Here is a 13830-nt window from a genome sequence, read left to right on the forward strand (position 1 = left end):
TCTGACCAAAGGTTGCAGGGTGGGGCTGTTCTCTCCACTGCTCCTTGTTGGGTATGAAAGGAGGAAGAGGAAGGCCAGTACACTGCAGGAGAGAGTATGTCCATAAGGAGTGTGGCAGGGGGAGGGGGAAAGCTCTAAGTACAGAAAAGCTCACCTCTGCCTTTGGAAAACTGAATAAACACCTGAGAATAAAGAAGAGATGATTAGTCAGAAACACCTTGTAAAAATATCTGCTCGTGAAAAGTAGGTCTCTGAAATGTAAATGCCCTGAAAATCTGCAAGTCTGGAAGATAAACTTCCTGAGTTTCTCACCCTTAAAAATGCACACTGGAGCTAGGAGCAGATTCAGGAAAAAGTTTGCAAAAGCTGGAAAAAGAGTAGAAATGACCTCCTGGTAAATTAGATATGATGATTTCACAAGAGAATATAAGAAAAATTGAAGGAAACACAGATAGTACAGAACACCTGTGATATTGTAATCAAGAGCAATAAATAATATAGATTTTGAAATGATAAATTATGACATCAAATTGGTGGATATAGGAAGACTTACAAGACTAGGAATTGAGTCCAGCCAAGCAGATGTTAAATGTTTAGAATTTAGGAAAGCACTCAGGGTGAGCTCTCAAAACATTTTACTTGCAAAATTAGTTCAGATTGATTTGGATATGAACATGCTGGAAATCAGACAACAAACATGGGCTCTGGAGAGATACAAGGCGCCCAATAGCAGAAAGGGAGATAGGAGGAGGAAGAAATCGTTTTTTATGTATTTGATTTCTCTAGGAAATAAGTTTTATATATAGGAAATAATTATATATATATATCTTCATAACTATAAGGAGCTGATTAGTTTGTTGTTTTTTTAAACTGTGAGGGCATAAAATAAAACAGAAATAAGGATATGCCAAGAAAAATAAATAAGCATATTAGATTCTATTAAAAAAAAAACAATCTGGGAATTTCTTGGCGGTCTAGTGGTTAGTACTGTGTGCTTCCATTGCAGGGGACACGGGTTCGATCCCTGGTCAGGGAACTAAGATCCTGCAAGCCATACAGAGTGGCCAAAAAAAAAAAAAAACAAATCTGAATCTGGATCTTTTCCACATTGAAGAGAATTATGGGATGCAGTGAAGTAATCCTAACCACTCATTCGTTCCACGAGCACATGTTCCCCATCTCCTTTAGCCTGGGCACTGTTCTGGTACTGGGTGAAGGCAAACACAGCCCCTGCCCTGGGTACAGATCAACTAAACTTGGTGTTGAGGGAACCTCAGGAGGGTGGCCTGGAGGGTCCAGGGAGGGACCCCTAGAGTTGGTGGGAACTGAATTGAGTCTTAAGTTACAATAACTGCTCATGCTGTATAATATTCTGTATTTTAGAAAGTACCCACACCTACAGGACCTTATTTGGTTTTCGTTATAGCTCTGTGGCATGGTGCAGAGAGGGTTAACAATTTTGGGGTCTGTTTCATGTGATCTCTCTACCATGTTTGGCACGATTGGCCATGTCCTCCTCTTTGACATTCTCTCGTCTCCTGGCCTCTGTAAGATTTTGTGCTCGTAGTTTTCTCTCCATCTCCCTCGATGCTCCTGAGGATCTGTTGTCAGTCTTTTCTTTCAGCCCATCCCTTAAATATCAGTGTCCCTAAAGGTGTTGTCTCCTGCTTTCCTCTGCTTCCTTTATGTGATGGTGGTAATGATTTACTAGACTCATGGCTGACACCCTCAAGAATTGGAGCGGGGTGCAGGGGGGTAGGAGGAAAGGCATTGGAGAATTTCACGGGGATGGTATGTGTAGTTGGAAAAATCTCCCGGTGTAACTCTGACAGCCCTTCTTTCTTTCTGCTTTTGAGTCCCACTTACATGTATATGCTGACTGTTATATTCCTAGCCAAACTCTCTGTTGAACTCTGGATCTTCTGTCCAGTTTTCCACAGGACTTTACACTTGGCTGTTTCGCCACAACTTTCCTTAAATGTCCCAAACCAAACCTGCTAGTGCCTGCTCCCCCGCTGCGGCTGCAGCCTCTATTTCTCCCTCTCCACTCACATTCCACACTCCACACAGCCTACTGTCAATCTCCAAGCCCTTCAAATTATAACTTTTTAAAATGTCTAGAACATTCCCACTTCTCTCTGGTCCCATTGCTGCTGCCGTAAGTCAGGATACCATCATCACTCTCCTAAATTACTGCAGTGGGCTCCCAACTTGTTTGCATGCTTCCAGTCTTAGCTCTTGATACACATTCTCCTATAGCCATTATAATAATTTTCCAGAATGAAAGTCTGGCTTTACGTCTCATGGCCAGTGGGTAAACCGAGAGGATGGCCTGTGAAGTTGACACCAGGACCCTTCCTACTTGCCAGCCTCATCTCTTGCCCTTCCCACCCTGTCTTCCCCTTGAACCCTGTGCTTCAGTCATACTACACATCTTCTCCAGATGTGCGGTGCCTTCCCTCATCTGCCTGCCCAGCCCTGGTCCCTGCTTGCCCAACTCTTCCTCTACCTGCACCTTCGAATTTCAAGTGTCCATCCGGCAAGTTTATACTGACCCACTTCCAGGCACGGGTTTGTTGTCCCCTTCCCCATTCGCCTCCATATCCCTTGGGTGTAAGTTCTCTTACACTCCCCTACTAGAGTGTAAAATCTCTTTGAGGAACAAGACAATTGATCGACATCATTTTACTCTCAGAGTCTGGAACATACCAGACATCCAGTTAATGTTTGTTAGATAAATGATGAGTGCATAATGAACTGCTGTTTCTCGGAAGAAGAAATAGAGGTTAGCTCACGTGTCTAAGAGTGACACAGTGAGTCTTCTAATCTAGGATTATTTCCGATAAATCATCTATCTGTGGCTAGAGAGACTCTATAGATATAGACAAATTGGGGTTGAATCTTTATGAGATATTGTTTTACAGGCTTTTCTATTTTTCTGTTTTACCACAGATTGGTAGTGCTCAGTGACAGCAAGGGAATGGAGAGCCAACGTGGCTCACGATCCAGGGATGATACAGGGAGAAGTGGACTGGAAATCAGGGCCTCACCGCCAGCTCTCTGTGTGCTTTTCTTTCAGCACTTAGCTCCTCTCAGGCTCGGCCTCCCGCTCCATAGATATGCGGGTTGAATAGGTGGTGGTCAATGTTCTGTCTAGCTCTGTAACTCTATTATACTGCATGTGTCACAGTGCCTGTTAAGCTACTTCCTCCTTAAAAAGCTCCGTGAGCAACCAGTGAAATGTACCGGGAAGTATGGTGTGTCCTAAAGCTTGGCACAAAAATCTCTGGGCACACATCTCCTGGATGGCATGCAACCGAGGCGCATGCCTGGCTGGTCTCAGATCCAGAGGTTTCCTCCAACTCCTGGCCTTTCATCGGCAGTGAGGACTCCTAGTGCCATTAATCCCTATCTAAACACGCACCCATGTAACGGTGTGGAGGACCCTCTTGGAGGACCTAGTTCGAAGCGTGGAAAGTCCACTGGTGTCTCCCACAGCCAGCCTATCTCAAGGGTCTGGACTAGATAGTTTATCACTATACCTGTCTACAGGAAATTCCCCGATCACATCTTCTAACGAGGAAAGCATGCCTGGACAGGGGTATATTCATTTCCATGGAGGAGTCCCTTACCCTCTTTGCCACCAGCTGCGGCTGTTTGGATTGTGTGGCATCTGTCACAAGCACAACCGAACTGTAGGCTGGTTACAAACCCGTGGCATGACCTCATACAAAAAACATTAGCTGCGGGGCTTCCCTGGTGGCGCAGTGGTTGAGAGTCCGCCTGCCGATGCAGGGGACACGGGTTCGTGCCCCGGTCCAGGAGGATCCCACATGCCGCGGAGCGGCTGGGCCCGTGAGCCATGGCCGCTGAGCCTGCGCGTCCGGAGCCTGTGCTCCGCAACGGGAGAGGCCACAACGGTGAGAGGCCCGCGTACCACAAAACAAAAACAAAAACAAAAACAAAAAAATATTAGCTGCAATCAGGCTCTTGAACTGGGAAATACTGCAAGAATGGGGCAACCAACCCCATTCATTCCAGTGGTAGAAACAGTAGCTGAAAACACACAAGAGGAGCCCTGAGGTAAGGTTAGAACTATGAGGAGTCACGGCAACCTGAAGTGATGAGGAGGCAGAAACTGGAGTTAGCAACAATTAAGAGGCTATACTTACACACAAGAGTCCCTGAGGGATGAGACAGACCATCTGGAGTAAAGAGTGAGCAGGTGAGAAAAAAGAGAACAGAGTGGACAAGGAGAGAAAGACCACTGGTGTCAAGCCCACATGTTCCTACTGCTGTGGTCTGGAAGGCTGTCTCAGACCTGCACAATCTTCTGGTCCAATTTCACGCTCAGAAAGGTCTGGGCCAACCGCAGTTCCTGTTCTTGTTTCTGAGAGGTTCTTTCTCCAGTGTGTATCTTTCCAACAGCCACCCCTTCCTCATTTCTTTTCGGTAACTAGAAGAGTGTAACACAGGCACCCTTAAGGGAGGACTCCTGAACTCTGACTCACTGCTCTGGCATTGGTAGGGCTTTCCTGTGTTCAAGTGTCCAGGTCACCCTTTCTCCACGTTCATGTAATGTTTTCATTTACAGCTCCTTAATTAGACAACAATTAAATTCCCATACGTTGATCCTTAAGGAAGTACGTAAATTGGAGTTCCATAATTTGGGGCTTATGAACCACAAGGGAAACTCTGGATGGTCTTCATGGAGGTCTACACAATCCCTGAAACTGTAATTAGTGAAAGTGAGTGTGAGTGTGTGTGTGTGTGTGCATTTTTCTGAGGAGAGTTTCCATAACTTTAACCAGATTCTCAGTGATCCATAACCCCCTAAAAGTGAAGGATCACTAGTTTATCGCTAGCATAGCTGGGTTGCCAAGAGCTCAGACTCTAGAATCAGAATTGTAGCTGAAATTCCCTATGTACCACTTACCATTGGGTGGGCTTAAATATTTGCTTTACCTCTACATCTTATGTTTTTCATGCATGAAATGGGCCTAATACCAATAGGATACAGATAGGAGTGTTATGAGGATTAAAAGAGCTAACAGACGTAATGCGCTTGTAATAGAGCACTGCGGTACGCAGCCCTTAGCACTCAGCCACTGCTGCCAGCCGGTACCCGCCCCCCACGCACCCTGTTACCCGGCAAGGTTACCGGGAGACCATTAATGCCAGAGGGTTAGAGACGCGTTAGAGGTCCTGCTCAGCCATTGGTCGGCGCCACAGGGGGCCCCTCCCCCAAGCGAGCAACTGTCAATGGGCGCTCGTTAGAGGGGCATTTTTGAGCCAACCATCAGTGCAGTGGTGGTCATTGGGTGGAGAGTGAGGTAAGTGGCAGATCCCGGCCTTCTCCCCGGGGCCCTCCAGCTCACCTGGCCTCAGGCTGGCGCGTGAGCTGGGGGGGCCCAGGGAACAGGCTGGAGGTGTGTCCTGCAGGGCTCCAGAGTCCTTGCCAAGACCGCCCACTGGCCGGGCGCAGGCCCTGAGGCCGTGGTGAACCTCTCCCCCATCCCTGCCTCTGCGACCTAATAACGGCAGCGGCAGTCTGCATGGGACACAGTCTGGGGGACCTGGCCCCCACCATTTGCGCAGCCTGAGGAGCCTGAGGGCCAGCTGGGTCCTGGGCTCCTGGCTCCCTCAGCGGTGAAAGCGGGGCAGGGTCTGGGGACCTGGCCCTGAGGGAGCCACCAACTGAGATCTGCCTCTTCAGCCTGGGCACTGGCCGGAGGAGCCAGACTGGGTGCTGGACGCACGCTCCAGGGCAGGGTAACCGGCCCCCGGCCCACGGACCCCCTTCTCTGAGCCAGGCCTGGACCTCGAAGGGTGAAAGTTGTGCCTTGGGACCTTCCCCTTTCTTGTCAGAACAGAGAATAACATTTGTTTGGTGGAGATTTACAGGAACATCTTTACCTGACCTTGACCTGACCTCAAGAACAAAGGATCTGACACTGAGAAGTTTGCAACAGCTACCCACGGCCTTCCCTCACCTTTCCTATAAGAGGGCTTTGCTGGAAGCTTTCAGGGAGTTTGGGGTTCTTTTTAAGGCATGAGCCAGGCTTCTCCTTGCATGGCCCTGCAATAAACATTTCTCTGTTCCAAGCTCAGGCGTTTTGGTATTGTTTGGCCTCACAGTGCGTCGGGCACACGGACTTGCGTTTCGGTAACATGCTTAGCACAGCTCCTGGCATACAGCAAATGTTTTTTTTTTTACATTTTATTTATTTTTTATACAGAAGGTTCTTATTAGTTATCTATTTTATACACATCAGCGTATACATGTCAATCCCAATCTCCCAGTTCATCACACTACCACGCCCCCGCCCCCCCACCCCCGGTGCTTTTCCCCCTTGGTGTCCATACGTTTGTTCTCTACATCATACAGCAAATTTTTAGTGATGGTATAACATTTGTATTATACTGAAGAAATATAAGTGCAATCATTTCTTCATTGTCATGTTTTCAAATTCTGAATATTTATGTTTTATTATTGAGGGCAATATATATATATATATTTTTTTGTCAGAATTTCGAGACTAGACAACAGGACGAATAAACAAATACAATTTTTCAAAAATAGAATTTTTATTCTCTAGTGAAGCATAGCAGAAAATGCTGTTAAATAGGTACTCATATTTTATAAAATTTATAAAGGTATAAAGTCCTGATAAACTAAATGGATCTATTTTATACTGATGAGCACAGTTTCATATATCATCATAATCACTAATAAAAATTAGATGGGGCTTCCCTGGTGGCGCAGTGGTTGAGAGTCTGCCTGCCGATGCAGGGGACACGGGTTCATGCCCCGGTCCGGGAAGATCCCACATACCGCGGAGCGGCTGGGCCCGTGAGCCATGGCCGCTGAGCCTGCGCGTCCGGAGCCTGTGCTCCGCAACGCGAGAGGCCACAACAGTGAGAGGCCCGCGTACCGCAAAAAACAAAACAAAACAAAACAAAAAACTAAAGAATTAGATGAATTTAAAAGTCAGCTGCTTGTAGGTTAGTGAAATATTGAAATGACTGGAGTTTTCACTTAACCTGAAGAATTGTTACCACTTAGTATACACACATTTAATACCTATTGGTTTGTCACAGAGGAATAACGGAGAAACCAAGTGTATTGACTAGAGTTTATATGAATGTTTCAATACAGCTGCTTTCACTTGATTGTATTTAATGCCTACTAAAAATCCATTATTAGGCACATTTTTGGCATTACCAATTAATTTATATAGGACAATGTGTGATCCACAGCAGGTCAAGCTTCTGACCAGCTGTTTTAGAATAAAAGCAGAGAGTCAAATAAACCTAATTGAGGTTAAGAGGATAGATGTTATTGTGACACTCTGTATCCAAATGGGAGAGAGATGAGACCATTTTCTCAACCTGAATATCCCACAGTGGCGTCAGACTTCCCAGCTACCTGCCTGGACTCCAAGAAGTGGTGAAAAGGACAGTGGTGGCAATTGTGAGCATGCAGTCAGCTGTGGCGATCCAGCTGGTTCTAACAGGAACTCCTTATGAGCCCTCTGTGGTGGAGAAAATAAATCCTCAAAATTCCTGACGGGAGGCCCTTGACTTTTAATTTGACAGATGGTTAATCAGGTGTATGTGAATAATCATTATACAGGAAACAACCCCAGCAAAACAAAACCCAACCCAACTCACGAATGTAAAAAATGTCATGTTTCCAAAATAATGATGTTCAGCCTGCCTGTTGGAAAGGGAAGAGGCACAGCAGTGGTCTTTACCAGTGCAGTACAGTGTTCTTATTCTACCAGGTGGGAGAGACAAAAGTAGAGAGCTCTCTGGCCCTCATCCGGTCACTCAGCCACTGTGCAGAGGTCTATGACTTGCAGTTGCTCTACCCCACATAGGTATTTGGCTGGACTGCATGTCTCTGTAGAAAGACAAAGGTCTTGCTGTTTGCAGTAGTTATGACAATGATGATGAGGATGGTGATGCTTGCAGCTGGGCACATAATTTTCAGTCTAAAGGTCTCAGGTGCACTCTGGTGGTGGGGCTTCTGCAGGGGTTGTCTCTCAGAGAAGGCTCCTTCCTGGTGTCAGTTGTCGGCACCTGCCCTTGGCCAAGCCCAGGCTCAGGGCCAGTGGTCAGCATTTTGCTTAGGTGCGAGACTGTTGTCTAGAAGCTCTCTATTCAAACATATTGAGAACTGATTTGACCTTTGTCCCAATCCTCCCTTAAGACACCCCACGTAGGATGCTGTATCAGCACAGTGTCTAGCCCATGAGAGGAACTAGTTAGGTACCCTGTAAATGTTTGGCTGCAGCTTCTTGTAATGTATACACAAATGGTTTCTTCATGCGGAGAGCAACTTGCTCCTTCTCGCCTTGATTCTCTGTGGGTTGCTTTGGTTTTTATTTTTTTGGCAGGGGGTGGGTGAGTAACAGGGAGGATTAAGGCATTGGAAAATTCCTTAGTACATTACTGGTAGTTGCTCTTTATGCAATAGAAGACATTAGTGTAATTTCAAATAGTTCCCAGTTTGAATCCTTGAGCTCTATCCTTTTTCTATAAGGATCTCCCTTTGTGTTGACTTCTCCATCCCTGCATTTGGGTATAAGTGTGAGTCCTTTTAGAGAACCTTTTGGAAATTCCAGGGTCTTGAGATTAGGTGCCAAGCCTAGGATTAAATTGAATTTAGAATTACTATAGCAGTTGTTTCTACAGACTCATTCTAGGGAGGGAAATGGAGAGATACATTGTGTGGTTTTATTCAATTTGGGAAACTGGAACAATGTTTCCCATAGTCTCTTTCCCTGTATGGCTTCAGGTTACTACTGAGCACAAGATAAATTTAAACAAGATTGGGAAGGTGAAAGTGAAGCAGCAGCCGTTGTTTACCAGTGGAAGGTGGGTGTAGAACTCTGGGCACAATGGTGGGTTGTGCCTTTTGATGCTGATCTGTTAACTCACCTTATGGACCCCACCACCCAAGGCCACAGCTCCTACGGCAACCACCAGACCCTCCTTCCTCCTCTCTGAGTCCTGAGCCAGATTTACACGCAACGCCATAGTGACTTGCTGGTCTTACTGTGCAGACCGCCTCATCACTGAGCAGGGGCCAGTGAAGGACAGGTACGAGCTCCAGTTTGTCCTCATGGGTCTCAGGTTCTAGTTTGTCCTTGCTCTCCCCTCCTTCCTGTCCAGCTGACCTTCCCGATCGCTGGCCCAGGTCCACAGCAACTTCATGACCAATGCCAGTCACAGACGCAACTTCCATAGACTGCCTTTTCCACCAACTCCCATATTTGTGTCAAGTTTAGCCTTGATAATAATCCCTTTTCGACGTCACTCATGGTAGTTCTGCTTCTCTAATTGAAGCTTGATTGGTACACTCTTCTTATCTTAAATGAATACAAGCATTTTTTAAAAAAACAGCGGCCCTGAAGTTCAGATGTTCTTTGTACTGTCTTGGGGGACACCAACTCTAGTGGGGTAAAGCATGAAGAGTCTTTTCTGTAATTCATCTGGTATGTTGGCTGAACTTGTAATTTTGAACTTGTTTTCTGTAACTCAAGTATTATACTATTCATGGGAGGGGAGTTGCTAAGGTTTATAGGGAAAAAATAGACAGTCCTTTGCCATGATAGATCCTGATTGGATAGGTCAAGCGTATACACCTAAGGCACAGATATTAAAGGGCTTAATATCATGTCACCTGAGGACATGAGAGAAGTGAAGGAAAGATGAAGGTGGGATGGAGCAAACAAAGGTAAATGAAAATTACCTGCACAATAAACAGTTACTGAATGAATGTATAAGAGGTGTTTTGACATTTTTAATTAAAAAAATAAAACAAAGTAAACAAGAATATAGAATTATTTTTTAATCTCCTACTTTCACAGTACCTCAAAACAACTATTTTCATCTTTAGGTATTATTTTTCATATTTATATACATTTGTTATACAGTTGGAATCACAGTGCAATAGCTTTTTATATTTTCTTTGTTCCTCCCCACTCATTCTTCATATATATTTTTTTCATTGACCCGGATCTCAAGGGAGACTGTGAGTACTTCTAAGGAGATTTTTAAGCCTCTGTTCAAAAATGTGTTAAGTTTTATCCTTCATCTCCTGCTTAGAATGTTTGGTTCTGAGAGGTCTATGAGTGGTTTTGGAAATCAGTCTGACAGAGGATTGCTAAAGCAGTGTGTAGCCAAGGTGAGTCCTAAAAAGTAAGAGCTAAGGAAACTTCTAGAGAGACATTTAGGGTATAAACTTTGCTTTCATATTCAAATTTCTTGCTACGGTCCTGGCTTCCTGGACTTGAACATTTGAACAGCTCAAGTCAAGACAAATGGTGTAGGGGTGATGGGCGTGGTCTGGCGGAGGGCATGGTCAGAAGAGACTGCAGGGCTGCTGGAGAGCAGGGAAGGTAATAGCTCATGCCTGCTGACCTGAGAGAGAACTTTTTGGACTCAGGGATCTGTGAATTTGAGTGAGAACTAGCTTACTATTGGGAAAGGCCATCCCTATGCCTCTGCCAATGTCCCTATCTGCCAGGGGGCAAGTGTTTTTTAAGTGGGGCACAACCTATATATGTATGTATATTTAAGTACAAACACACAATTAAAGTGAAATCTTACCTTGAACTCCAGTACATTCGGTTGATAAAAATCAAGCTCCTTTGGTTGAGTTTCGAATTAAGTGACTGAGAATTCCTCTCCCTTAGCCTTCACCTCACCCTTACCTCCACCTTTACTTCTTTTCTATTGCAGTCCCCTAGACCCATGTGGTTATAAGAAGAACAGCTTGAAAAATGCTGGTTTGGAACCACTTTAGTTCATACTTAGTCTTATAAGGAAATCTGAAGTTTTCATGTTTGAATCAGATATTTTGCGTCTTTTTAATTTTCATTAATCTCTTTGTGATAATAATGATCTATAATAGCAAAATCTATAATTGCAAAATCATAGTGCCTACAAGGTGTCAGGCTCTGTTCTAAGCATTTTACATATATCAACTCATTTAGTCTTTCCAACAACCCTATGAGGAAGATACAACCATAATTCATTGATTTTAAAACATATTTTCTCTCACATTTTAGCATCTGTGAAACTGGAATGTGTCTTACTTTCGATGGCATGTAAGTTTAATTGGCAACATTTCAAAATTTCTTAATGGAACATAAAATATTTTTATGTTTTGCAATAGAGGATAGCTTAGATTCCGTGAAATACAACATTACTATCCTCATTTTACAAATGAAGAACTTTGGGCATAGAGAGGTCAGGTAACTTGCCCAATATCACAAACCTTGGGATTCAAACTTCAGAGTTTGTGCTCTTAGCTACTTTGTGCCCTTCCTGGCATTCAGCATGGCTTTCCTTTGTCCCTGCTTTTACTGCCACCAAGGGTGCACCTTAGCATGGGGGGACCCCTGCCATTTCTGATAGTGGATTTCATCCACTGAGTTGAGGCCCTCTTCCAGGAGCCCCCATGACAAGGCAGACACCACTTCCAGGGTTTACCCATTGAGCCTTTTTTCATGCAGCCATTAACATTCTGCTGGGATTTACTTATCTTATTGCTTTTCCAAATGAGAGGCAATTCCAAAACAGTTTTTGGGAGATGAGACACAGAACAAGTTTTGATAAAAGACTGGAAGGATAAATGATATACTAGAACTGGTTCTGACTGGCTTGTGAGAGCTCTTGCCTACTGGTTGGTGGAAGTATTTACATCACAGAAATCAGCAAACACAAAAAGAATAAAATACCTAGGAATAAACCTATCTAAGGAGGTAAAAGACCTGTACTCAGAAAACTATTAAGACACTGATGAAGGAAATCAAAGGTGATACAAACAGATGGAGAGATATACCATGTTCTTGGATTGGAAGAATCAATATTGTGAAAATGACTGTACTACCCAAAGCAATCTACAGATTCAATGCAGTCCCTATCAAATTACCAATGGCATTTTTTACAGAACTAGAACAAAAAAATCTTAAAACGTGTATGGAGATACAAAAGACCCCAGAGAGCCAAAGCAATCTTGAGGGAAAAAAATGGAGCTGGAGCAATCAGACTCCCTGACTTCAGACTATACTACAAAGCTACAGTAATCAAGATAATATGGTACTGGCACAAAAACAGAAATATAGATCAACGGAACAGGATAGAAAGCCCAGAGATAAACCCATGCACCTATGGTCAACTAATCTATGACAAAGGAGGCAAGAATATACAATGGAGAAAAGACAGTCTCTTCCATAAGTGATGCTGGGAAAACTGGACAGCTACATGTAAAAGAATGAAATTAGAACACTTCCTAACACCATACACAAAAATAAACTCAAAATGGATTAAAGACCTAAATGTAACACCAGACACTATAAAACTCTTAGAAGAAAACATAGGAAGAACACCCTTTGACATAAATCACAGCAAGGTCTTTTTTGACCCACCTCCTGGAGTAACGGAAATAAAAACAAAAATAAAAAACTGGGACCTAATGAAACTTAAAAGCTTTTGCACAGCAAAGGAAACTATAAACGAGACGAAAAGACAACCTGCCGAATGGGAGAAAATGTTTGCAAACGAATCCATGGACAAAGGATTAATCTCCAAAATATATAAACAGCTTATGCAGCTCAATATTAAAAAACAAACAGCCCAAGCAAAAAATGGGCAGAATGGGCTTCCCTGGTGGCACAGTGGTTGAGAATCTGCCTGCTAATGCAGGGGACGCGGGTTCGAGCCCTGGTCTGGAAGGATCCCACATGCCGCGGAGCGACTAGGCCCGTGAGCCACAACTACTGAGCCTGCGCGTCTGGAGCCTGTGCTCCGCAACAAGAGAGGCCGTGATAGTGAGAGGCCTGCGCACCGTGATGAAGAGTGGCCCCCGCTTGCCACAACTAGAGAAGGCCCTCGCACAGGAATGAGACCCAACACAGCAAAAATTAATTAATTAATAAATAAAATCCTACCCCCAACATCTTCAAAAAAGAAAACCACAGCTTTAAAAAAAATAGTCAGAAGACCTAAATAGACTTCTCTCCAAAGAAGACATACAGATGGCCAAGAGGCACATGTAAAGCTGCTCAACATCACTAATTATTAGAGAAGTGCAAATCAAAACTACAATGAGGTATCACCTCACACTGGTTAGAATGGGCATCTTCAGAAAATCTACAAACAACAAATGCTGGAGAGGGTGTGGAGAAAAGGGAACCCTCCTGCACTGTTGGTGGGAATGTAAATTGATGCAGCCACTATGGCGAACAGTATGGAGGTTCCTTAAGAAACTAAAAATAGAACTACCATACAACCCAGCAATCCCACTCCTGGGCATATACCAGAGAAAACCATAATTCAAAAAGACACATGCACCCCAGTGTTCATTGCAGCACTATTTCCAATAGCCAGGTCATGGAAGCAACCTAAATGCCCATCGACAGACAAATGGATAAAGAAGATGTGGTACATATATACGATGGAATATTATTCAGCTATAAAAAGGAACGAAACTGGGTCATCTGTAGAGACGTGGATGGACCTAGAGACTGTAATACAGAGTGAAGTAAGTCAGAGAAAAATAAATATATATTAATGCATATATGTGGAACCTAGAAAAATGGTACAGATGAACCGGTTTGCAGGGCAGAAATAGAGACACAGATGTAGAGAACAAACGTATGGACACCAAGGGAGGAAAGTGGCGGTGGGTGGTGGTGGTGGTGGTGGGATTAAAAAAAAAAAAAAGAATCAGCAAACACTGTGTGTGAGTCAGGGCATTTTGTTTGTCCTTTTCAGAGAGCCAGTTTATGATCCTATCAGTGGAGAGTTGCTAAA

The sequence above is a fragment of the Delphinapterus leucas genome, chromosome 12, assembly GCF_059928025.1.
Source record: "Delphinapterus leucas isolate spDelLeu-1000000601 "Yukka" chromosome 12, BTC_Dleu_Yukka2, whole genome shotgun sequence".
Lineage (NCBI taxonomy): Eukaryota > Metazoa > Chordata > Mammalia > Artiodactyla > Monodontidae > Delphinapterus > Delphinapterus leucas.